Consider the following 27290-nt stretch of genomic DNA (forward strand, 5'->3'; position numbering starts at 1 on the left):
TTGTGACATATTTGTATGAAGATGTGTATGCAGATTTAAAGAGTGTTACCATTGTCCATCATCCATTGTTACAACAACATGTTCAAGATGGAAAATTAGATTTGTGAAGAGTGAGTTGGTGCTCACAATTTCAGCAGAGAGAGTTGGTGCTTCCAGTGGGTTGGTGCTCACAAAACAGAGTTCGGGGGTTGGTGCTTCCAGTGGGTTGGTGCTCACAAAACAGAGTTAGGGAGTTGGTGCTTCCAATGGGTTGGTGCTCACAAAATTGTAAAAGAACTTAGATATATAGCGTTCATTTTCAGTGGTTTTCTCCCGCATTGGGTTTCCACTTAAATCTTTGTGTTATTGTGTTCATATGCAAAATTATTTTTATTGATTGATTCTATCATATAAAATATTGAATTGAAAAGTTTCATTATACTGATTCACCCCTCCTCTCAGTATAACTGTGTGCTCTTCAAATATGAGACCTCCCTAAAATGTAGGAACTGTCGTCTGAAGGTCCAAAACGGCTCTCAGAGCCCTTGCAAAGCTCCATGACCCTCAGAATGAGTCCCCAACCATGTCATTGACCTACGGGAACTCTAATGGTAGGTCAACCCCTGCTCATCTCATGTCACTTAGAAAAGGGGACATTAGAGATGAAGTGCCACGACAACATAATATATGCAGTGTTCAATGTGCTTCATATATTTTTAATCTACTATGTTCTCTGCGGGGTTGCTTATTAATGTTGATGATAACACAGTGTGGAAGTATACTGCAAGGAATCTGTTTGAAGGTGCAAATGCTCTAATGGATGCATTTATGTGATTTGGGTTGTAAAAAATTTTGTGATTCAATGGCGGAAGCAAAAGATACGGTGTCCATGGAAGGAATGCTATTTGCTTCTTTTCATTCCCTTTATCGTTTCTGAAAGCACGGACGAAGAATGTCAATGATTTGTGTTTGCAGGGAGCATCGAGCCTGTAGAGTGGCACAAGGACATTAAAAAAACAAACAAATCATTTGTTGAGCTCGAGTCCTAGACTTGGTGAGAACCATGAATAAACAAATATGCATAAGGTAGCCAATATGATTGTTGAAGCTGCAGGAAATGAAAAAATGAAAGGCTTTGGAATTTTTCAAGTCGTGCGATGGACACAATACATTCGAGGGTAGTGGGTATGCAGCTCAGTATGTATGCCAATGGGTTGTGACTAGATAAAATGGAAATGCGGCAGGATGAAGTGTTTTTCTCCAAACAAGGTAGGGCTGCGGTGGTGATAAGGTATAGAATGGATATTTTGTTATAAACTAAAAATTATACAATTTGACAAAACATTCATTCATGAAGAATAATATTGCAAAATATTACATTCAGATAAAAGGGGTCTTTCTGTGATAGATACATTTCGCAAAGGGGGGAACATAATTTTTACCTAGAGAGTGAACCACTTCAGGTGTAAATCTGCACACAAGGTGTTCGAAAATTATTATTTTGCTACCAAAGGGAGTTGATTATTTTCCAAAATATTAATATTACACAAGGTGTAATATTGCAAAATATTACATTCAGATAAAAGGGGTCTTGCTGTGATAAATACATTTCCCAAAGGGGGGAACATAATTTTTACCTAGAGAGTGAACCACTTCAGGTGTAAATCTGCACACAAGGTGTTCGAAAATTATTATTTTGCTACCAAAGGGAGTTGATTATTTTCCACTCAGAGGTAAATTGCAGTAAAACAGTAAGTTTTGGCACTTGATGGTGAAAATATTTGTGTAGGGAGAGTATATGTCATCCGCATGTAAATGGCAACTTTAGAATATTTTCATTAAAGTATGCATTGAGAGGATGCAAGTGGAAAATTTTCACTCGCAGGATAATGTTTTTCCCAGATTGTAAATCTGGGGGGAATGTGAAATTCACTTTCACGTTGAAGTGAAATTTTTTCTGAATGAGAGTGCATAGAAAAGGAAGGTCCCAATTCACTTAAAGGAAATTGTTTTTCATCGAGAGATAAATCATGTAAAGAATTTTAAAATGTAAATCAGAGAAATGACATGTCATCTTTCAATCAGTGGAGTCTTTTGCTCAGCCGAAAGTATACAAAGTAAAGTCATCTCTTGACTTTCACAAGTAAGGGCATTTTCAGTTTTCAAGAGCAAGTGCAAAAGTGACTCTTTTCAGTCAGTGTGGGCAGCGAACTAAAAATAGAAGGCATTGAAATGGGTGCAGATTTTGAACTGAGCAAGCAACTTAAGGAAGATTTTTTCAGATTTTCAAAAGGCTTCAGTAAGGTCAAGGAGGAGAGGACAGGACAACCAATGAGAGCAAAGTTCAGATTTCAAAGTTGAATACAAGTCATTTTCAAAGATGCCTTTAGGGTTTGGATTAGGTTTTCTTCTTGGAATGTATATCTTTATTTTTCCTTTCAGTTCTGATGATTCAGAGTGCAAGTCTTTTGTAAGTGTTGGAAGCAAGACTTCCATGCACAGTTCTAAGTTAGTGTAATTCTAAGTTTTTCTTTTCAGTATGTAATATTTTGCTTTCAGATAGTTATAGCCAGCATATTAGCAAGTTTTATGAGTTTTCTTAAAACTGTCTTCTACTTGTATTGATACCATTTTATAAAATATATGATCAAGGATCATTTTATTCTGTCCCAACAATCTTGGTGTTGTTTTATCTTTCAGCTTCTCTTCAAGGAAGAGATTAAAGTGCTTAAGGTAGAATAAGAGATGGTATTATGTATGTGCAGGATCTTTCAAAGTATGGTTGTAGGAGAGTTTCAATAGAGAGTGTTGATGTCATGCATTAGTGCTCAGAACTAGCTAGTTATGTTTATCTTGTTTGGATTCATTTGTTGCTTGTTGTAGGTTGACTCTGCTGCCCTGATAAGGCATTGTTCATGGGGCTTGCACCCAGTTTTTAGAATCATCTGTTAAATCAATCTTTCATTTCTGCATTTCCTTTCAGCATTAGGAGTAGGAGTAGTGTAGAAACCTCCTCAATGAGTTAGATGCGCACAAACTAATGTTAAAGCCATAACCAAGAGTTTATCCATCTTCCTTAGTATCTTTGATTGAGATGATCTACTGTAACATGTAATGTCAAGAGTGTTTTTAAGCTGAAAGTTATAGGACATTGCATAGGTTCACCCGCCTTAGTCTCGCGGAGCCAAAAGAGGAGATTAATCGTCCAAACAAAAGTATAAGATTTTTTGAAAAAATCGGAAAAAAATCGGATTTACAAAAAAACGTAAAAAATTGCAGAAAAACAATCAAAAACTACTTTAAAAAAAATATTTTAGGGCATTTCCATAGCATAGAGATATTGTAGGCAAATAAAACAGACATCAATAGAAATCAATATCACAAAAAACCAAAACAAAGAAATTTTTGATATATGGCTGCAATACAAGATATAAAGGAAAGGAATCAAATGCATCCAACTTCATATGCCTAATATATGAAGCTTGATAATGTTCTTATGCAGAATTTAATAGTAATATTAATATAGACTACAATACAGTCATACTTAATTACATATTTATTTATAATGCATTAAAAGGTAGTGTCCTCATAGCCCATTCCTTAATCATCCGTTATTGCCTCTCATGAGGATAGGTTGGATTTGTCAAGGAAAGGCTGAGCAATACCTCACAAGATAGGTAAGCCCAAGATGGGATATGGATAGAGACTTGAAACCTTGAGGGAGCCTACTTGTAGACTGGTTTCCAAGTGCCCTATGACAAGTAATTCCCCATCCTCTGTTAAAATTGATAATTAGGAAAGAAGTAAGGATTGGGGCTTAAGTATAGTAACTGTCAAATGTATTATGAATCCTAATTGTTCCTTAATTTTAATAATCTGATTTAAGACATAATAATGCATAGTATACACATTAAATACAGTATTATACTTTTGTGTATGATCCTAATAGTGTATATAGTATTATACTTTTGTATATACAAAAAAATATAATTTATAATTTTCTGAATACACAAAATACACAAAAGTAATAATCTGATTTATTACAGAAAATTATACATGGAAAATTTGTTTTGTTTATAATAAATTATATACACAAAAATATAATATCCTAACAGTATTCATGCGATTTAAATTTGCTGTGTATATAATTTATTATAGACAAAAAGTAATTTCCGTGTATAATTTTCTGTGACATAATTTTCTATGTATATCCGAATAGTATTCATGCATTTAAAAAATGGCATCGAAATTTATATGAATCTTTGTAAAAAGAACCTGAGCCATTTTCGTAAAAAAAAACCTGGCAATGGCATGCGACCTGGCTCTTCTTCCCGTCAATTGTTCCCGTCGTCCACATTCTGCCTCTGAAACCCTTCATGCAACATACTTGTAAAAAAATTTCACTGTTTTTTTTACTTTCCGCATCGTTTAGGGTTTTCGAGGGTTTTTTGTTCTGCGCTGGCGATTTTTTCCCGACTACTCATGCGCAATTGTTCTGTTTTTTTCAGGATTACACTTGCAAAAATCGTTGATCGAAAAAATCACGATTTTTTTAGGGAATTGATCGGTCAGGCTCGCGATCAATGATTAATGGGCTATAATCTCGATTTTTTGCAGAGTTTTGCTTCATTCGTTTGTTGTACTTTGTCTTCATCACTAAGCAGAACATTTGGAGTTGATTCACCAATTGTCATCAAATCTCAAGATGTTCAATAGAACTAAATCATGCCTTTTCAAATTCTAGGTAGTTGCAAACAGTAATCTCACAACTAGTTCCTATCCACTTGCTTAGGAGCAATTCAACAAATGTCAAAGTCAACTATCATTTCCATCCTAAATTGGAAATTCAGTGGCACAATGCAACGAAGTACACACAAAGTTGCACATATGAACAACAAACATGGCTCAAGGCCATACAAACAAAAGTGTTGCTCAAGAACTTGTGCATTGATTCGCTACTAGTACACCAACCTGTGTAGTGACAATATTGACATCAAAGATCTAGTAGAAGCTTGCCCAACAATTTGCGGGTTGCATGGGCAATTGGCTTTGAATGAAAGCTTGTACAAGGTTCACGGTTGAACACATCTAACTAGGTTTGGCAAAAGCAAATATTTGTGCAAGGCACATGTGAATATGCAAGTTGCACAAGACAAAAGGGCTTTGTAGGCCACACCAAGTTGTGCAAGTAGAAATCGCTTAAGGCACAAGATCTATGTGGGTCTATTGATTGCCCAAAACACACAACATGCCAGAGAAACATCAAAACACACAACATGCCAGAGAAACATCAAAACACACAACACATTGAAGAAAGATTTGTGTATGTAACAAAAACCGACAAGAAATGTTTTAGGGTGATGCAAGATTTCTTAACCCTAGGATTCTCCTGCATTAAATACCCTAGGCTAAATGATTTTGAATATGGCACTCAATTTTGGTTATCTGAAAGACTAATTTCGTCACCAAGTCAACTTACTTCAACTTTAGAAATTCGCTTATCCTTCCTAAGTCCCACCCCTCCAACAATAAGAAATTCCTTGTATTTGCTCCATTGAGTCTTCTTAGTGGTGCATGAATTGAAAATTTATGCCATCGCTTTTCTTTTCAGGATATGTCTTCTTCTATCTATAACTTCCTATGAGTGTGATTATATTTTGTTGAATAGGCATAGGTAGGAATATAGATCATAGACATTGAAGTTTGGCGAGATACCCAACCCTTTGGTTTGATCTCATATGCATTTCTAAAATCTTAGCAAGATTAGACATGTACCAATTTTCTTTGGTTTCAAGTTATTCATGTATGGAACCACTCCTGTCTTAGATGGGCTATGACTAACTCACACTCAAAGCAAGTCATTTTTCTTTTGCGCTTCTTGAAGCGTGCTTTGTATTTGGTGTTGCTTTTCTCCAATCGTTTTTTGACTTTTGCATGAACTTCCTCCATGTGTTGTGTGAAGTCTTCAACTTCCGCACTATTGTGCTTGCTATCTTCCACCCTTATTAAATCCATTACACCTTTGGGAGACATTCAATACACCAACTAGAATGGCGTTTTCCCAGTAGGTGTGCACACTGAATTCTTCTACACAACTTCTACTTGCATCAACATGGAGTCCTATATATGCTTCTCTTGCACCAGAGATCTAAGCAAGTTTCCAAGACTTTGATTTGACAACCATTGTCTGCACGTTTGATTGCTATTTGTTTGTGCATGGGAAATGCAAGTAAAATTGAGTTCTCTTTCCAATTTCTTAACAAAGTTTGCCATCCTCAAATTTTTAATTGTAATTATTTTGACAGTATGTGTAAGCTCAACATAAACATATAATCAATAATATTTCACTATTATAAAGTGTTGATAAGATTACAACCTTGATACAAGCGATGATATAAAATGGCACTGATGAAGTTACTTCCCAAAGTTGCCCAAAATGCATAGACCCAACACCTGACTGGAAATGACAATGAAATATCTTAATGGATGGTTCGAAAGATGATTGCAGGTTTGTCAATGGTCTGTGTTACCTATTTTTCACTTCTAGTTGAAAAATATTTTAAGATATGCTTGTTTTTACAAAATGGAACAAGTACATATTACTTCTGCTATATTGCATTCCAACTGCAGTAAGGAAAAATGCGTTAAAGATTACATTTTAATACTTCTAGTTCGTAACAACAAAAGAGAGAGACATCTCATCTAAAAAAGGAAGTATTTTTATTGATATTCAAGCATGCATCCCACACAAAGAGCCGTGAGACTAGCTACAAGCATCAGGTGCAAGAAGGAAATACATAGGCATGTATACATGAGTACAAAATAAAAGAGAACATGTTGAGAGTATGAATGACTGGTACGGTTGGAGTAGCCTTGATGTTGCCTTTGTCTTGCCGCTTTGTCCTTGTCTGCATCTGCCTTCCTTCCGGTATCTGCAAAAGAGTTAAATATGCAACGAGTTAGAACATTTTGTTCTAAGCAATGGCTGATTACATTCCTAACATGTATACTAACGCATGCATGTATATATAGTCCCTACATGTATCAGGTGCATATAGTCAGCATCACGGAAGATCTCAAAAAAAGCAAATATCAGATCAGAAGAAACTCATAATACATATGCATATTATTTCTAACATGTTTGCTTCATGTGCAGGACTAGGAAAAGGTAGCTTGTTGGTCATAAACTTCACAAATGAGTGGGGGTAAATGAGGCTCCCACAAGGGTTGAGCCCAGCTCATATGAAATCAACAAAGGCACAGAGTCATATCTCAGAAAATGATGCAGACAAGAATCAAAATAGGTATGAGCAGCAATATGAGTGGTTCTGTATAAAGGCGTATTTAAAGGCTAAAAGCATTATGGCAATTGACAGCAGTAAGGGGAGTTTCATGATTGTAATAACTCCTATGTAAGACGGGCTCTTCAAACATCAAGACAAAATGGATGCCTTTGTTAAGAGGTTAAGGCAATCATCAAAATGCAGTCATAATACCTTTCATTCATTGTTGCATGATAAATTTTAAGAGTTACATCAGAGACCAAAAGGAAGGATGCCTCAGAGATCTAAACCCTGAAGATGTTGTTGTTGCATTAAGCTTTGAAATCATTGTAAATACTTTGTCACTCTCATATATAACAGCCTTAAAAATGAATGAAGTTATTATGAGCAGAGACAAAGGAGTTTTAGTATAAAATAAGGCACTAAAATGAGTGTAACAGTCCAATCAAGTTGAGACAGTCATGCACTAGCAAGAGTCAAGAGATGGAGTCCTGGTCCAAGTAGCATATGGAGTGCAGTCTAAAGCATTTTTTGAAAACGGTGATCAGGTTGCAGCACTTCAAGGATATCAAACATAAGGGCAAAGAGATTGCAGTCCTTCACTCAGCTTTATAGACCAAGGGTAATGGCAATGAGGTAAATTATTTGTGCAGTCAAGACCAAATGGATAGATGCAAATAAAATTAGGCATTCACAATAGACAAAGAGAATTATTTTCAAAGACTGCATGTGCAACACATATTATTACATAGGTAGCAATCAGATCCTGGCATTTATAATGGCCAAGATTAAAAAGAATCAAGGTATATCATGTTACTTGCAAGCCAGCTAATGAGCACCTTCAAGGCACAATGATGATTTACATGAGTACGCCTCATAATAGTGACAAGCATGCCTAAAGATACACAGTGAACTGGTAATATTCGAATCTGACATCACAAAGAGGGTCTTTTATGAAGCATGGAGAAGGGACATAACAGTGAGTACATTTATACAATGGAGGTGCAGCCATAGAGCCTAATAGCTAAAAGAAAGACGAACCTTCAGTACAAAGATGCAGTGATTGTTAGATAATAATCAGCAGGGACTCATTTTAGAGATCTAATGTTTTCTTCCTCAAGTGCAATATGCAAGTATAAGCAAAAATGCAGAAATCTTTCAACAGTACAACATGTTGTAAGAGTTTACACTAAAAAGGACAGATTCATGCTATATGATGTAAACTTTTTATCCTTTTCAGATTTATCAGTGGTTACCAGAGGATATATATTTTCTTCTTAGAGCACAGATAGAAGAGTTTTTACGGTTTCCAACAAAGATGCAGTGCAGTCCCGACATGACAAAGAAATCACACAAGAACCCCATAACAGTTCAGCTATATTTGCAAGTATTTTTCTCAAAAATCGAAAATATGAAAATATTTTTTGAGAATCGACTTTCAGAATCAACCAATTTTCATTTACAAGCCCAGATTCATATACAGCTACAATTTTCAAAAAATGCATCTTTTAATACACAACATAATGCATATTTAGAAGAGCAAAAGGAGGGTTTACAACTTTTTTCACTTTTTCAGTCATTATGATTGTTCAAAGGCAAATTACTTGCACAGGAGAGCTTACCTATGGCAGCAGGTAATGGCGGAATAACACTGTCCAAAAAATTCTTTTTAAACCCTCAGCGAAATCCGCCCAGAAATAAGAAAATCTTGCCCAATAGTAGAATCGGCAGAAGTATAATTTCTTTTGGGCCTAGATTCGACTTCGAATCATCAAAAGAAAATGGTCGCTTCTCAAATTTGCAGCTTTTCACATTTTACCAAAAATCCCAGTGTAATGCTTTCAAAAAAATGCCTTCGAAAGGTGCAGAAAATACGCCCTTCATCCTTCCAAAACCACGCCCAACACACAGCAACGGAGCCCAAATTTCCTCCAGTTGGTGCTCATACAAACCCTCAAAAATGTGAAGTGCAGCATAGTGGCCGGGGAAGAATCACTCCTAGCTCAAAAGAGACCAGAAAATCGACCATGGTGGCACAAATGGAGGCTCAAAATCGACAAAACTGCGGATTATCGCCTACAGGAAAACCCTTGGCGGCACCTTCCAGCGAAGATGAAAATGGACAATGCAAAATGAGGAAGAAATGATACATTTTAGGGTTATTCATACCCTATATTATATTCATCGATGACTTAAGCAATTATTTTTTTTGCCTTTCATTTTCATTCTTTCCTTCTCCATCTTTTTCTCGTGATTGCCTAAGGTGGGGTCGTTGTTATGAAAGGCTTTTTTCCTTATAATATTTATTAAGTGAGTTAATAATATCACGTAATAGTTTTCATTAAATATTAATATTTATCAAGTGACATTATTAACTCACTTAATAAATATTATTTATTAATGAAACCTTTTGAGCCTAGGTTATTTAACAAATAAAAATAAAATATACATCAATAAAAAATTAAAAAAAGAATTTATCATTTTAATAAAATAATTTGTTTTGTTTCATCTTTATATTTAAATGGGAAAAATAATGTAAATGAAATATTTAAATATTTTGTTTAAGTGATGTAAGTCACTTTATTAAATTGTTTTATTATTATTTACATTTATTACAATTTTGCCTTTAAATATAAACATGAAATAAAACAAATATTTAATTAAATAATAAATTTAAAAAATTACTTTATGAGATGTATATTTTATTTTTATTTGTTAAAGGTCAAAGAGATATTTTTTTTGCATTTAATGAAGCCTTGCAGGCTTGTCAGTGATATTTTGGGGCCATTTATGGTGCTTTTAAGAGCTTTTATGGTTGCAACATGGGTTGGCTTGATTTTTGGCCTAGCTTTTCCCCTTTCAGACCTGTTTCAGGTCTTTTGAAGTGGGGTTTTTGGTTCTACTCGCCCAAGAAGAGGTGGATTATATTATTCATTATCTGCTTTTTGGAAAGCATATATACTACCTTCCTTCTTCATTGTAAGTCTTCTTGATCATTCATCTTTTGGTAGACTATAATTTCAGAGTTCTTTCTGCAAATGGGAATGTTTTTGTAACACTTTTTCAAGAGTAAGAGAGCATTGTAACAACTTTGAGCAGTAATAAGCAATCCATGCCTTCCCATATTATTTTGTTAGCAAATCCTTGGTGTTAATGCAGGTTTTTGTGACATTCTTGTCCTTGAAACTGTGTTTTCATATGGGTATCTTATGCAGGAGCATAATTATTTGCAGGTTATAAGCTATGTGAGTGAAATAACAGTCTTAGGTTGTGAGAAGTGTTTTCTTCTGCTCTAAGGGCTGTCATTTTAGCCTTCTTATAAACTATTTATGCAAGGGTTATGATTTATTGGGTTGTGTAGGTGAGTATTATTGCTGTCATATTGTTTATCGTTTGCTGTTCTTTTTCAAGATATTCAGTTTGGTGCATCACCTGTTAGGCAGTAGGTTCATTTTCATGTTTTCCTTCTCTTTTCTCAACAAAAATCATTAGGATAGTCAAAATTAGGTGATAACCAGCTAAGAACCAACTCTGGAGGTCCACTCCAAGTTTTAGGCAACCCACAGGCCTAGGAGAGTTCCCATGTGTCACAAGCCTGCTGAGTTAAGAGCTTAGCAAACAGGGGTGCAGGTTCAATTGATAACAGTCTGAAAGCACACTGTTACAGCTTGGGTAGTCAGAGAAACAACCCAGAATGATCACCAACATATGCCTAGCATACCCAACATGAATATAGACATTAATATTTCATCAAATATGCTCAGAATTTCACCGAATAATGCTGGAAGGGAAGAATATGAGACTGGAAAGTTTGATCGACAAGTCTTTCACTCAGATTTCACAACAAATGCACTCTCAGCTTGCCATCACTGAAAAACAGACTGTAAAATCAGCTTTAAACACTATGAACTTCACCCAAACACATCAAAATATCATGGAATGAACATTGCAGGTCTGGGAATGGTCTAATCAAGCTGTAGCAGTCAGAACAGCAAGGAAACATTCAACAAACTTACTATACACACCTCACACCCAACTTTGCAACTTTTCTTGTAACACTCCAAGATTGCTTAAAAACATTCCCAATCATGAAATAAGGTAGATATAACAGACTTCTAAGAAATCAGACGTACACAAATTTGAAACAGGGTATTTCCATTGTTCGTACAACAAGTACAACCGCAAAATATATTAACAACTCATCATATAATCATTTCACCAATTTGTAAAGTCTCCATTCTTTCATATTGTAAACTTTTCTCACAATTGTGATCTTTGAAGGAAACCACCACAAGGGATTGGAGGGATTTCATCCCCAAATCTGAATACCACGAGTGCTTTTGTCCTGAGACAAAGTCTAATGTCAGATAAGAGGGAATTTGATTTTATAAAATGGATGCTTTCTTCCATACCTAGCCGCTCCATTTATAACCATTTTTAAAATTGTAAAGTCATTTGCCCACCTTATTCCAGAAATGTCAAGAAAATACCTTTTTAAAAATAAAATTACATTGACCCTGTTTTCTAGACCACTTTTTAATACTAAAACATAAGCTTCTTTTTAATTAATATAACATAAAGTTACTTATGATGACTTAAGTTAAATTATTAAATTATTTCCCTTAGTTCATCCCATTAGCCTATAGGAAATAAAATTATGGGGTAGGAAACTTTTGATGACTTAAGTTTGGAAAGGGAAATGACAACATCACCTCTAAGACAGTCTCTTATTTTGTAGATCTTGTATTGGTCCTTTTAGAATGATAAATGATTTTGTTGGTTCTTTAGTGTCGAGACTTAATATGGACATTGTGACTTAATTGGTTCCCTACCATGGTCTCTTAGTTTTATGTTCTACAACTTGATGCTTCATGGAGACACTATTCATTGCAAAAGTATTTGTGGTTAACCGATTTAGATACCCCATTTGTGTTTATTTTCTTTTCATAATCTAGGGTTATGCTGTGCTAGGTCTTCTCTGTTGTAATTGAATATAAACTTCAACTCCCATTGACCTACTTCGAGTTATTTTCTTAATTAATTTAGTCATTTTCTTTCTTTCTAGATGAGATACTTTTGTCACATAAATTGCAAATTTGTTAAGATCACAACAAATAAATAAACAAATCAAGAAACAAAGAAATTACATTAATGTCCAAAAATGATGAATGTTGGTCAAGGCAAAGGAGTGTTTAAAGAAAAAAGTCCCACTTTAAAACAAACTAAAAAAGGAACAGGTTGTTCGATACCTGCTGGACTATAAATAATCATACTCAAAAAACAAGTTTGGTCATTGCTCAAAATGAATGCTAGCTATATGCACATGCAGCTCAAACATTGTTCATGTGCTTCTAACTCGTGCAACCTCTTTCTTTTGATTGGAAAGTATTTCATATGATTGGAAGTAAGAGGCACTTGGAGAGCCTACAGTATGACAATCTACTGCAGCAATACAAATAAATAGATTTTATTGAAAAGAAAAAGGGTACTCCTAGAAATCCTAAAATCAGGAGCTAAGAAAATATGAGAATACAATCACAGTTACAAAAACTGGATATAAGAGACCCACTAGCAATTAGTATTGATAGCTGCACACAATTCTGTATGGTTGTAAACTAATTGCCATTGAAGTGCCCGAGTAGTTCGTCAAAGGAAAGACCTGGGCTGGGACTGGCATGTGAAGTTTTCATTGGAGCTTGCAGATTATATTTTGAATGCCTTGTAGCATTGACGTGATTTTTGTAAAAATATAAGAAAGCTATGCTGAATTGTGGCCAATATTTCATTTTTTTAGTGGATGCATTTGTAAGTTTAGTGTAAAGTAATAACCAGCAAAAGCTCTAGAATAAAAAGAAAAACTAAATGGATGATATAGAGCAACGCAAGATATCTGCAATAATGATTGTGTTAGCAATAGGCATAGTACATTAACAGACACTCCAGGGAGAATTCACATCCAACCATAGGCAGAATGGTGGCTGATGGGTGCGGCAGTTGAGACAACCATTGCTATTCACTTGACTGACCAATACTATCAAAGAACTATTAACAGCTGCACACAAACATAACCATAAACATGTGGTCTTTGCTTTATACAATTACTTTGGTTTATTGGAGCACAACTTTAATACCATATGTCAGTCCAGGTACTACAAGCATAAGTGATATCTATTTCAGTGCCTGCAATAACTTATTGAATTTGCAATTTATTTGTTTTAGTCTTGAATTAACTGATAGTCTCCAAATATTATGAACAAATATATCTCATTGATATTCTATGTTAGCAGTCTAATAAAAATATGTTAAATTGCCATATATGTAAATTGTTTATGTTTAAAGTGTTGAAACAATAGCTAGTTCGGATCAAATATAAGTATTACTTGTATTGGGCTGGACCCAAATGCATTATGTAACTTGTAATTTGGTCTGGCCCTATAATGGGTGATGTAACTTGTGAATAGGGCTAACCCTATAATGACTAATGTAACTTGTAAATGGAAATAGGGCAGACCCTATCACATGTAACTCGGAATTTATATTGGTCAGACCCTATAGTTGTAACTTGTAATTTTGGGTGCCAAAATTATGAATGTATGCAAGGCCGACCTAAGTCAATCTAGGCGGACAAGTCACCTATATATACAGATCATTCTTACATCAAATATACACACTAATCCAGCGAATTGTCTCCACTATTCAGCAAATTATCTCTGCACATATTCAAGTGAGTTCCTTCAGCAAAGCAGCGAATTTATACCTTTAGCAAGTGACCTGATCCAAGGGGCAGCAAACTCACTGTCAGGGACAGCGAAGGTGTTTTTGGGGCAGCAAATCATCTTCTCAGTCAGCGTGCTGTCAAGTGGATGATTCACACCAGCAGATTGCTTTACTTGATTGGCTAACCATCTACAACAAATATATTCAGATAAGTTTGCCCTAACACTGTCATACTGCTGTATGCCCTAGTTTGGATTATACAGTGCTGATATATTGCTTAAAGTGTTGAAGCAAAACTTGTAAGAATCTACTGATTTGGTCTAATACAATCTGAGATTTTGATTGTTGGGTCTTTTCACCTCCAAGAGGGAGGTTTTCCCAGGGTACCCTTGTGTTCTGTGTGTTCCTTGTGTTGATTTTCTGTCATTGCTATCTAAATTTAAAAGTCTGATTCTAAAATTAACATGGTATCAGAGCCAGGTTCCTTCTATAAGGCCTAACAGCTTGAAGGAAGAACCTATACTTCTTCTTGTGCAGATTAGGGCTGAAGAAGTCTATGGTGAATCAAAATGTTCAACAGCAATGTCTTCTTGACAAATTGAAGGCATCAATGGGACGATAGCAAGAATAAGATTTCAGGTGTTCTCATTCCTTTATTCTCAATGGTGTTAATGTTTATAGCGTCAGTCAGATTCTTTCCTAAACTGACTGTGCAAATCCAATTTCAGCCTTAGACATTTTGTGGATCAATTTATATTTGCATCGTCTTATGGGCTCGCCGATATTTGTGGTTATAAAATGTTTAAGTGTAATCAGCCACTCATTTGATTATAAGACATGGCTATTAAGACACGGCCGTTAAGATGTGACCTATGTTTAACTTAAACACGTGTTGATTAAAGTATAACTAATCTCCAATGAAGAGACATGATTGCTGACCCTTGGAGGAATCATGTTGGTTGGCATCATTCATGAACGGGTATATATAGTTCGATCCTCTCTCTCTTTGAAGGCATCAATTAAGACATTCAAGCAGATCGTGATCTTCCTACTTGCAGTTCGAAAGTATTCTTCAGTAGTTCGTTGATATTCTACAACAGATAGAAGACTATCTACAGCAGGTTGAGCATCAACTAAGGAATTCCGATTCTTTATTGTAGATTGTATATTCTCTATATTGAATTGTTGTCGTTCATATATAGCTTCAAGAGTGAAGCAAATTCTTTGTAAAGTCTCTTGACATAATTGAGATAATAAAGACATATTTCATTGCTGGGTTTTTCACCTTCAAGTGGAAGGTTTTCCCAGGATAATATCTGTGCATTTGTGTGAATTATTGTGTTATCTAATCTGATTATAAAACTTAACATGGTATCAGAGCCACGGTGAAAGAAGATCGTGATCAGATTCTAAATAACTTCTAAGTATTCTCTCCTCTCTCTCCCGTGCAGTATCTCTAAGTCTCGAAAATGGTGAACGGTCTTAAAGTCGAAGATAGACTTGAAGGCGCATCTAACTTCACCTCATGGAAGTTTAGAGTGCTCATTGCACTTGAAGAGAATGATCTTCTTCAATTCATAGAGGTAAAAGATTTTTCCGAACCAAAAGATCACGAGGAGAAACTGCAATTCAAGAAGAATGCAATCAAGGTAAAGAAGATATGAATCGACTCCGTGAGGGATCACTTGGTGCCTCTCATCTCCAAGATGACAACTGCAAGAGATATGTTCAAGACCTTGGAGGGTTTATATGAGATTAACAACGTAAGTAGGGCTCTTGCCTTGAGACAACAACTCCACCAAGTGAAGATGGCAAAAGGAGATTCAGTCATCACCTACTTCATGAAAATCTTAGAATTGAGAGATCAACTATGCGCAATTGGGGATCAAGTCATATCAGGAGCAATATCAAGCCAAAAATATATAAATCTAAGAGTAGGAACGTTGATGACAGTAAAGTTATGCCATAGTTCTCCCAAGGTTTGCATAATATACAACAAACTAAGACAAAACAGTTAAACTGAGATAAACAAAGGACAACTAACAGCCTACTAGTTTTTCAACACTAAGTTACTCAATAAAAGCTTCATATCAGGAGCAATATCAAGCCAAAAGTTCAGAAAACTAAGAGTAGCAACATATACAACAGTAAAGTTATGCCATAGCGTTCACAAGGTCTCCATCATTGGCACGAGTTGGATCCTGATCCTTTTGCATTGTTCTCTAGACTGAGTTGGCAGGCATAGCAGTAGACTTGAAGAGTCATTGAGAGAATTCGCTCTGTGGAATGGCCTCGTCCATAGCTGTCTGTAGCAGTTTACTGCATTGTCTTAGTAATATTCTTATTATCATTTATCAGATAGTTGAGGCAATTGATCAACTTTTCATTTCTCTTTTAGAGTTTGGATGCATTCAGATTGTTGATTCAGGCAGCTAAAGAAGAAGCCTGGGAAGGGTTTCATTGGCTTCCTTCTCTATATCTCAAGACTCTATGTATGGGCGACTTGGAGAATTGTGGCATTTTCTTAAGCCCAGACAAGTTGCAGTTGACCCTTAGATTGTGATTTGACGTGGGGCTTTTGACTCAGATTTGAGGTAGGGGTCTGGACAGGGCTTGCAAAATATACATTGCATTTGTGTGCGTCATGCCCCTGCCATGACCTCAATGTTCACAGTTTACACCACCTGTAATACAAGGAAACTGACTTTCAGGACCTCGCAATTTACTGAGACTCAAACCAGACCAAATAGCAAAAGAAAATGATCGACCCAAGGTTGATTCAACACAGACGGTGACCATGTGTACTAGCAGTGACCTCATAATTCAGCGATTTCAATATTCATAAGGCTGTGATCAGAATCCTCTATGGTAATCAAGGCAGCCACATCATTAGTTAGCAACAGCAAATTTACATGCAATTAAGGCAGCCATGTCATTAGTTAGTAAGCACAAACTTGTCAAGGGGCAAAGGATATGATAAGGGAACGCTACTCTTGGGAAGGTTGTGTCCAACGCAAGGGACATAACCTTCCGAGTGAAAATGAAAGATATAAAAAGGGGAACTCTAATTGAATGGAAGGCATCAGGTGAAAAAGAATGAGAATTATTATATAATCTGCACTCATCAAACCATCTAGGGAATCAGCAAGGAAAGGCATTGAATCAGACTAGAAAACTTATAGCGATCAGATGAAGATAGACTGAAGCATCTGCCGCAACCATTACAAGAACACGAATACAGATCAAGGAAAGATCACTGTGAGTAGCAAATGTGAATTGGACCAGACCTGTAACAGATCATATCTAGATTCACTATATCAAACAGACAATAGCTTTAATTATTTATTTTGTGGGCAAAGTCTAGGGTAAATCCAGAAGGGGACATCACAGTGTGGCTATGGTCTTGTGTGGCTTTATCTTTGCAATTGGAAGGGAGGTCATAAAACTTAGTGGCAGGGTGACTTTTTTGGAATGTGGAGCTGAAGTGATTAGCAGCATAGATTTTAATGCTTATATAGGCTCTTGGATTTTGAGATTGAAAAATATCCCTAGTTGAAACTCAAAAGCATGAATAGCAGCAGCATTTTTTTGTAAGGATACAGATGAGTACCTGAATCATGGAAATGACTTTTTGGAGAATGGGGCTGAAGGCAATAGCAGTAGAGATAGCAACATTGGATGCAACCCTCTTGGATTTAGAGATTGAAAAATCTCCCTGGTTGAAAAGACACATTTTAGCCTTAATAGTTACCTTCATTTAACAAAGCATTAATAACTGCCACATTGTTTTGAAATGGAGGTGGCAGATGAATACCTTGAATCTGAGGACTTTTGAAGGCATTACTAAAAGTAGCATTGTTTTGAAGTGGAGAGATCAGATGAATACCTTGATTGTGGAAGAGGTTCCTGATTTGGGAGTTGATTGGAGTCCAAAGCTCCTCCGCATGACTTGGCCGAGGATGATTATGTGGACCAGTATTCTTTCACAACTCCTTGCTGACTGCATTTTTGTGACTTTGCTCTGTCTTTTCCTTTTATAAAATCTGAAAGGGACTCTTGGATTATGAAGGCAAATACATTTAGTATTCTGAAAGATGCCCAGCCAGGTTATACTGAATTTTTCTGATTCTTATGCTGCTGTTTAGAGGTTTTAAGACTGATTTTCTGAAGGTTTTTGCTTAAGTTTGTCACCAGTAGATTGTATAGGGTTTAAACATGAACAAATGCCAATGAACCAACACTTTTGCAGAAATATAATTGACTGTACATTAATTTCAGAATTTTGATTTTTTTTATCCAGCAATATAATAACTTTCAGAATGAAGAAATAACCATCCGTTCCCAACTATCCTCTCCCAACTATCCCATATAATTGACTGTACATTAATTTCAGAATTTTGAATTTTTTTATCCAGCAATATAATAACTTTCAGAATGAAGAAATCTATTTCACCAAAGCAATGACTAGCATACCGGGAGTCCAATGCCTAGCTAGGAAGGGGGGTTTTATTGAAGAATATGAAAATAACATGAGCTATGGGCTCCCAACTGGCAAAGATAGCTCCAAATGGCTTTATTCACTACTGCAACAATTACCAAAAACAAATTATGGAAAACTAGACTCCCATGCCTGGCTCCCGGGCTAGATTATTCAATCTACATGAAAAGTCAACATTCTGAAGAGAACTTTATTCCTATGGCCTGCTGAAATAATCAAAATGCTGCTGTGGAGTGCTGCACATGAGGTTGGCATGAGTTTTATGCCCTTAATTGGCTAAATTGATCAAGTATGACATCCAAGTGATTGTAGAAGGGTACGGCTGCCTCAAGAAGTTGTATGGCTGGCTTAGGGAGTGCAATGGCTGCCTTGTCAATATCATAAACCCTTCCAAATCTGCAATCCAATCTGCAATTTGCTGAATTGAGATTTCTTTCAAGCACCAATAGGAATTTTGAGTTAATCCCTCTCTCCTATGGATTGGGGTTACCTCCAATACACTTCCCTTCAAGGAGATTTCATTACTAGAAGACTTATTAGCTATTGACAATCTTCTCTAGAGCTCAATTCTCAACCTGTGATGTGTTGTGACCTTTTTCACACATCGTGTAATATCCCCTAATAAATTCTAAGTCAAAATCATATTAATATATTAATTCTTTTATATTAGTTCCCAATTCACTAATATAAATTAATTAATTAATAAATGTCTATTGTAATATTAATTATATAAGATAATTAATAAAGGTTTATACGATTCGATGGTTAAGATTATTTAAGAGAATTGGTTCGATTCAGTTGAGGAACCATCACCTCGGGAACAGATTTAATAAGGAAGAGACTTGGCAAATGGGGGTGAAGAAGATTGGAATTATTTGTGTAAACGTACAAAAGCAAACCTCCTTTCGTTAGTTGTCGGTTGACCTATTGGACGCAGTTTGGAAGTGGAGCCGTGTTTGGTATAAGCAAAGGTGGCGTGAGTCTCAGTTCGGGTGTAGAGCCTTGTTCAATATAAATAGCGATGGCATGAGTTTCAGACTTGTAAACACTCCTTTGGCATGTGACGGGAATACGAACTCCAGACGCAGGCGAAAGTCGGCACGTCAAACCTTTTCCTCTGTGGCCTTGAAACCCGATATCGAGATATAGTGCGTGGGTCTTTCTACTGCTGTATGAGTTTGCAGTCATCGCGCAGTGTTTTCAGAAGGGACATTAAACACGCAGTAAACAATGATAGTACCTCAATCCAGTTTTATCCATCAAGTATTCAGTGGGACGAAGTTCGGGATGTAACGCACGCAGTTGTAGATGTTACTTCTACGTTGTTACCGGTGAACATATGAGGAGTCTTTGGGAGGCAACAACAACAAGTTTGGCATCACTAGTCGCCACGAACTAACAGGTGCATCTTGAAAGAAAACCTTGACCTGCTTCCTGGTGTAACATTAAACCATTTGATTGTTAAAATAATGTCAGTTGTTCTCTCAGATGATAAAAGCTATGTTTAACAGTAAGGCTGAATGTTAATTTGAGACTGCATATGTTGAATAATAATATTGATAAAAGATAGTCATCGACATGTCAATAATCCATTGGATGTGTTGTATAACACGTCTTTGTTTAAATCTGGGCATATTCATCTATTTGCAATCAGTCTAGTTAAGGAACTTTACAATGGTATTAGAGTTTAGAAATCTTGCCAGCCTGTAGGGTGTTTGGTTTTTCTTGAGTTGGAAATTCATGAACAATCTATGCATAGTTGTGTATGCACCAGGGAAACTATAATTTTCGGAATACTAGGGTCCGACAAAACAAATATCAAAACTCTCCTTTAGCACAAGGTAGTTCCTCTATTCAGTTTGAGATTGAGGACAACCATACTGAAACCGACGAAGAGATTATTTTTGAAACAAACAATATGGGGGAACCAGAAAACAATAGGGATCTCATAACAGCTTTGATTAGAAGTCAACAAGATATGTAGGACAATGTCAACAGAACGACTAATTTAATGACCCAATTCATTAATTAACATCAAAATAATGGAAATAATCAACATCATAATGTTGTAGCAAACAATGGGGGTAGAGATGAGCATTCTGTCAACAATAATCAGCCGGAAAGAATAGGAACAACCAGACCTTTATGCCAACTTTCATTGTTAGGAATGTGCAACCAGAAAACGAACCGACAATTAGAGAATTATAGGATGAGATACACCAAGATTGGTTATTATCAAGGGATGATTTTAGGTCAACAATGACATTTAGAGAGTACTTGGATGTCAGAATGAAACATAGGCCAAGAGGACAGCGAGGAAATAACAGTGAATTACAAAGGAAAATCGGTAAGATGTCTATCCCTTACTTTTGTAAAGTTTTATTCAATTGCAATAAAAGAACATATTATATATGTGAGAATTTTATATGATTATATTGTCTAATAATCTGATTGTTTCGTTGTAGGCAGAAGGAGAGAGATCATTAATATTTTTTATGTCTTCTCCAAATGATTCATGTTGGGCTTTATATGTTTTGGAAGACTGGTCAATAGATGTCTTGACCGGTCATGTCTTTTAGACATGACCGATCAAGGCACCTATTGATTGGTGCACATCCCGATTTTGGTTATGTTTCGTAACTAACATAATACTTAACACTCGGTTGAAATAGTGTTAGTTATGATGCTTTGTTAATGGCCTGAATAATTGTTTATCCCGATAACAAATAGCATTACATATGCTATCGGGTTAATACCTCAATAGCATATTAATGCCGATTCATAAGTGAATCGACATTAATATGCTATCGGGTTACTAGCTCGATAGCACTTAGATCGACGCTTAACTGTGTTAAGCAAGTCGTCGATCTAATCCATATTTATCCAATGTCAATATCATAATCATGATCAATGTTACAATCTGATAAACATATTCAGTTCGGAAAGCATAAATCAGATAATCTAATAGCATAGATGAGTAAACCAGAACAAAATAGAGGACATTAAAGGGTTAAGAAAGTCTTATCTTGCAGAAGCTACTAATGCATTAACACTCCCTCTTAGCTTTGGAAGATAGATAAAGTAACCTGCATCACATTTCTTTTCCATAATGTTAGTCTCCAAGAATATAAATCATCTATACATATGATATGAAGTACCATCAGGACATAAGATACAAATATAAAACATCACTCTAAGTATGTGACATAGAGTATCACCTAACCATGTGATATAAAAGATTCATCATTTCATTATGACAAGATATCACCTGAACACGTGATATCAGTATTGCCTAAACACGCAATACTAAGGATAAACATATGAGGATGGTTAGATTCTCATCTTATCCAGGTTGTGACATGTGCACAAACATTTTATACAAATGTTTTATCACAACACCATCATGGCACATCCATGACATACCAGAGATCCAACATGATAACTGGTTTAGCGAATCATAAGATCGTCACCTTATGATGTCTGCATACAAGTGTTCATAATCTGAGAGATCGTCACCTCTTAGATATGAACACAGGGGGTGAAACCCTGAATGTCCCAACATGACAAAAGAAGTTTACACATTAAACATCTTATTCACAAAGCAGATTACCTTTCTATCATACCTAAACCTTTTCTGAAGTGATCAAGCTTCACTCTGGAAAGTGGTTTGGTCAGAATATCGGCAGTCTGATCACTAGTACTAACATATTCCAATTTGATCACATTTTTTTGTCTACCATGTCTCGTACATAATGGTATGGAATCTCAATATGCTTAGATCTGTCATGAAATACTGGATTTATAGAAAGTTTTATGCAGCTCTTGTTGTCACAGTGAATGACAGTGGGTTTCATGGGTTCACCAAATAGTCCCACAAACAACTTCCTAAGCCATACTACCTCTCGAGCAGCCATGGAAGCTGCAATGTACTCGGCCTTAGTGGAACTCTATGCTACAGAAGACTGTTTTCTGCTGATCCAAGATATCATGGCTGATCCTAAACTGAAGCAACACCCTGAAGTGTTTTTCCTGTCAGTCACACTCCCAGCCCAATCCGAGTCTGTAAATCCGGGTAGGTCTAGATCGACTTTCTCATATTTGAGACCAAGGTTTAGAGTACCTTGTAAGTATCTCATAATGTGTTTCACTGCAATCAAGTGGATTTCCTTAGGCTCACACATAAACTGACTTAAGGCATTGACCACATAACAGATATTTGGCCTTGTATTCACCAGATACATCAGGGACCCAATCATCTGTCTGTAGAGAGAAGGGTCAGTGGATTGTGACTCTGCTGATGCTTCCTTAAGTTTCTGTAAATTTGTTTCCATGGGAGAGGTCATAGGTCTGTAGTTATGCATTCCGAATCTCTTCAAAATGTCGAAGGTATACTTTCCTTGGTTTAGTATAATATTTTCAGAATTTTGCCATATTTCCAAACCTAGGAAGTAATGAAGGAGTCCCAAGTCCTTCATATCAAATTCTTTAGATAAATCTTTCTTACATTGATCTATGAGGTGATCTTCTCCAGGCCCTAGGAGCCTGTTTAAGCCCATAGAGAGCTTTCTTGAGTCTGCACACATGAGACTATGCACCCTGAATTTCAAATCCTTCAGGTTGCTCTAGGTAGACTTCTTTTGAGATCTCACCATTAAGAAATGCTGTCTTAACATCCATCTAATGCACCTTCCACCCTTTTGCTGCTGCAATGGCTAGTACTGTTCTTACTGAGGTATATCTGGCTACAGGTGCAAAGGTTTCTTCATAATCTATTCCTTCCCTTTGAGAGAACCCTCTAGCTACAAATCTGGCCTTGTGCTTTTCAATACTGCCATTTGTAGCATGTTTGATTTTAAAAAACCATTTAGATGAAACAACAAATTTCTTAGTAGGCCTAGGAACGATCTCCCAAACATCATTCTTCATAATGGACTGATACTCTTCAGACATGACATCCTTCCATACTTGATGTTTAAGTGCATCTGATACATTGTTTGGTTCAGCTTTAGAGAGATCATTCATAAGAGCAACATAGCTAGTGAATTTATTAGGTTTTTTGCTTTCCCTGAAGGTGGCCCATAGAGGTCTTTTCTTGAGGTTTTCTCTAGGTGGGATTGGAGTTTCACCTATAGTTTCCTCAAGATTCTCCCTCTGAAGCTCAGGAGTAGGGTCTTCTTCTATGTTAGGAGTGGGGATATAGATTTCAAGCTCTATTGTACTTAGGGCTCTTTTGAAGGCTAAGTCTTCTTCAAAGATTACATCCCTACTAAGTTCAATATTTCTCTGACTATGTATATATATTCTAGAGGCCTTGGATGTTTCACTATATCCTACAAGTATTCCCTTTTTCCCAGAAGGTTCTAGTTTTAGTCTTTTCTCTTTAGGTACATGTATATAGACAGGACACCCAAATATCCTACGATGGCTGATATCTGGCTTTAGTTTGGTAAATACTTCCTTAGGAGTTTTATCTTCAAGATGTGAGTGAGGACATCTGTTTTGTATATACACAACAGTGTTAGTTGCTTCTGCCCAAAGATTGATATTTAGATTTTGATCAAGAATTATGGCTTTGGTAGCTTCTACAATTGTCCTATTTTTCCTCTCAGCTACCCCATTTTGTTGAGGATTATAGGGTATTGTTAGCTCCCTCTTAATCCCTGAGTTTTTACAAAAATCTCTAAATAATTTTGATGTGTATTCCCCCCCATTATCAGTCCTTAGGATTTTAATTTTATTTCCTGAGTAGTTCTCCGTCATTTATTTAAACTCTTTAAACCGACTAAGGATCTCTTCTGATTCTTTACATTTCAGAAAGTAGATCCAAGTTTTCCTAGAGTATTCATCAACAAATATTACATAATACAAACATCCTCCTAGAGAGGGAATGAACATGGGTTCACATGCATCAGAATGAACTAACTCTAAAACTTTGCTTGTTTTCCTAGTACTATTATGGAAGGCACCCTTGATATTTTTACCTAGGGCACATCCCTTACATGCCTCTGAATGATATTGCTACAACTTAGGTAAACCCGTGACAAGGTTTCCCATAGATGACAAAGCTCTATAATTCAGGTGGCCTAGTCTTCTATGCCAGACCTCATTTGCATTTGTTGCTTCATGAATTAGGGCTAGGTTGGGCTCTCATACAAATAGCCTTGTCTTTGACCAATGACTTTAGCTTTCTTGATGGAAGAATTTCTTGGCCAAGCCAACACCTTGCTCTCCATGAAGGTTACTCTGTATCCGTTATCTTCTAGGGCTGATATGGAGACTAGATTTCTCTTGATGCCGGGGACATATAGTACTCCTTCGAGTTGCAATGATATGCCTATCTTCAGTTTGATGGTGTAGGAACCAATTCCTCTAACTGGATGTGAGGAATCATCTCCGATGGTTACTTCCTCTTCATTATCCTCTGTCATGGAGTCTAGCACTTCTCTAAACCCTGTAATGTGTCTGGATGAGCCACTGTCGATCACCCAGGAGTTAGACTTATTTTATGCATGGCTTGTAAGTGCTGAGTAGAGGACATAGTTCTGGGAGTCATCTTCTCTTTTAGATTTTCCTGCTCTGGCAAATGTGGCTTGTTTGGCTCTCTCTGGACATTTTGCAACAAAGTGCCCAAACTTATCACACCTATAGCATTGAATATGTGATAGGTCTCTCTTTGAAGTGTTCTTGCCTTGATGACCCTTCCTCTTCCTAAATTGCTTCTTCTTGGTTGTCTTATTTGTGTTAGTATTTAGGACTTGAAGGTCTTCATCTATGTTCTTTTGTTTTATTCCCATCTTGTTCAATCTTGATTCTTCTTGGAGACAATCGTCCCTTAATCTTTCAAACTTAGGATACTTGGGTTTTGCACTGATGCCTTGGACGAATGTACTCCATCCACTAGGCAACCCATCTAAAGCAATGAGTGTTAACTCTTTGCTTTGGATCTCGTAATCCAGAGTTTCTAGTTCATCTCTTAGAATTGATATCCGCATAAAGTAGGCGTTGATTGTCTCCCCCTTGTTCATGGTGATATGATTTATTTCTCGTTTTAATGGCAGAGTTCGACTTGCATTTGATATCTCAAATGTGCTTTCAAGTGCTTTGAACATTTTATAGGCTGTTTGATGTTTTCTTATGATGGGTATTATGTTGTTTCTAACCCTATCAACTATTATTTTGATGGCCTTTTCATTTCCCTCAATCCATGCGGTTTTGTCAGGTTCATTTTCAGGTTGATCATTTTTAGTTTGAACAAATGAATCCACTTTGTTCTCCTTTAAGATCATCTAGATTTTGAACTTCCAGGCTGAAAAATCATCGCCACCCCCGAGTCTGTCTATGAATCTGATAGCGCTGGCCATTGGAGAAATGTGATGTAGTATATAACCTTGTTCTTAAATTATTCACAAAATTGAATAGCCTCAAGTTCGATCAAATTGGCTCTGATACCATGTAAAGTTTTATTCAATTGCAATAAAAGAACATATTATATATTTGAGAATTTTATATGATTATATTTTATAATAATCTGATTGTTTTGTTGCAGGCAGAAGGAGAGAGATCATTAATATTTTTTATGTCTTCTCCAAATGATTCATGTCGAGCTTTATATGTTTTGGAAGACTGGTCAATAGATGTCTTGACCGGTCATGTCTTTTAGACATGACCGATCAAGGCACCTTTTGATCGGTGCACATCCCGATTTTGGTTATGTTTCGTAACTAACATAATACTTAACATTCGGTTGAAACGGTGTTAGTTATGATGCTTTGTTAATGGCCCGAATAATTGTTTATCCTGATAACAAATAGCATTACATATGCTATCGGGTTAATACCCCAATGGCATATTAATGCCGATTCATAAGTGAATCAACATTAATATGCTATCGGGTTACTAGCCCGATAGCATTTAGATTGACGCTTAACTATGTTAAGCAAGTCGTCGATCTAATCCATATTTATCCAATGTCAATATCATAATCATGATCAATGTTACAATCTGATAAACATATTCAGTTCGGAAAGCATAAATCAGATAATCTAATAGCATAGATGAGTAAACCAGAATAGAATAGAGGACATTAAAGGGTTAAGAAAGTCTTATCTTGCAGAAGCTACTAATGCATTAACAACTTTGATGAGTCAGGGAAAACGGCTGCTAGAGCCTGGGTGCAGAAACTAGACACCTACTTTCAATTAAATCCTATGTTGGAAGATGAAGCAATCAAATATGCAGCATTACATCTTGACGGTGTAGCACACGAATGGTGGCACCATGGGCAAGTAACTTTGGGTCATAATCATATTAATATTTATGTTGAATTCACTGAGAAACTTATTGACAAATTTGACTCCAAAGATCCTGAACTTCATCTAAAAGATTTAACTCAGCTTAAGCAATCTGGGACTGTTGAACAATACATTTTTGAATTTGAAAAATTGGTAGTTTTAGTGACTGAAATTTCAAAGAGACATAAAATTGTAATATTTATAGATGGACAATCCGATTCACTCAAAGGTTGGGTTAAGTCCTTGAACCCTCCTACTTTACAAATAGCTATTAAAAGAGCAAGAGAATTCGAACCATCTTCAAAAGGGAAATTTTTTAATAAAGCCCCACCATCTAAAGCTGAAAATGACAAACAACCTTTCCATAAAGATAATTTTCCTAAAAACAAATTAGATAAAGAGGAGAGAGAAGAACTCAAAAGGAAAAACTATGTTTCAGCTGTAGAGAATCATGGCAGCTGGGACATAGATGTTTGGGAAAGGGAAAAATTCATTACATTGAAGTTATGTCAGATAGTGACA

At 36.2% G+C, this 27290-nt stretch overlaps 2 long non-coding RNA genes across 3 annotated transcripts in view; one reads left to right on the forward strand and one right to left on the reverse strand.

Moving 5' to 3' along the window:
• Positions 1-27290, forward strand: part of LOC131859626 (uncharacterized) — a 103586-nt gene that overhangs the window by 12232 nt on the left and 64064 nt on the right. The window lies entirely within an intron of this gene.
• On the reverse strand, positions 6678-9404 carry LOC131859627 (uncharacterized). The gene is made up of 2 exons (XR_009359256.1): positions 8885-9404; positions 6678-6911 (listed from the first exon to the last, which is right to left on the reverse strand). It is a non-coding gene; the product is annotated as an uncharacterized LOC131859627 (long non-coding RNA).

The sequence above is a fragment of the Cryptomeria japonica genome, chromosome 10 (genome assembly GCF_030272615.1).
Source record: "Cryptomeria japonica chromosome 10, Sugi_1.0, whole genome shotgun sequence".
Taxonomy (NCBI): domain Eukaryota; kingdom Viridiplantae; phylum Streptophyta; class Pinopsida; order Cupressales; family Cupressaceae; genus Cryptomeria; species Cryptomeria japonica.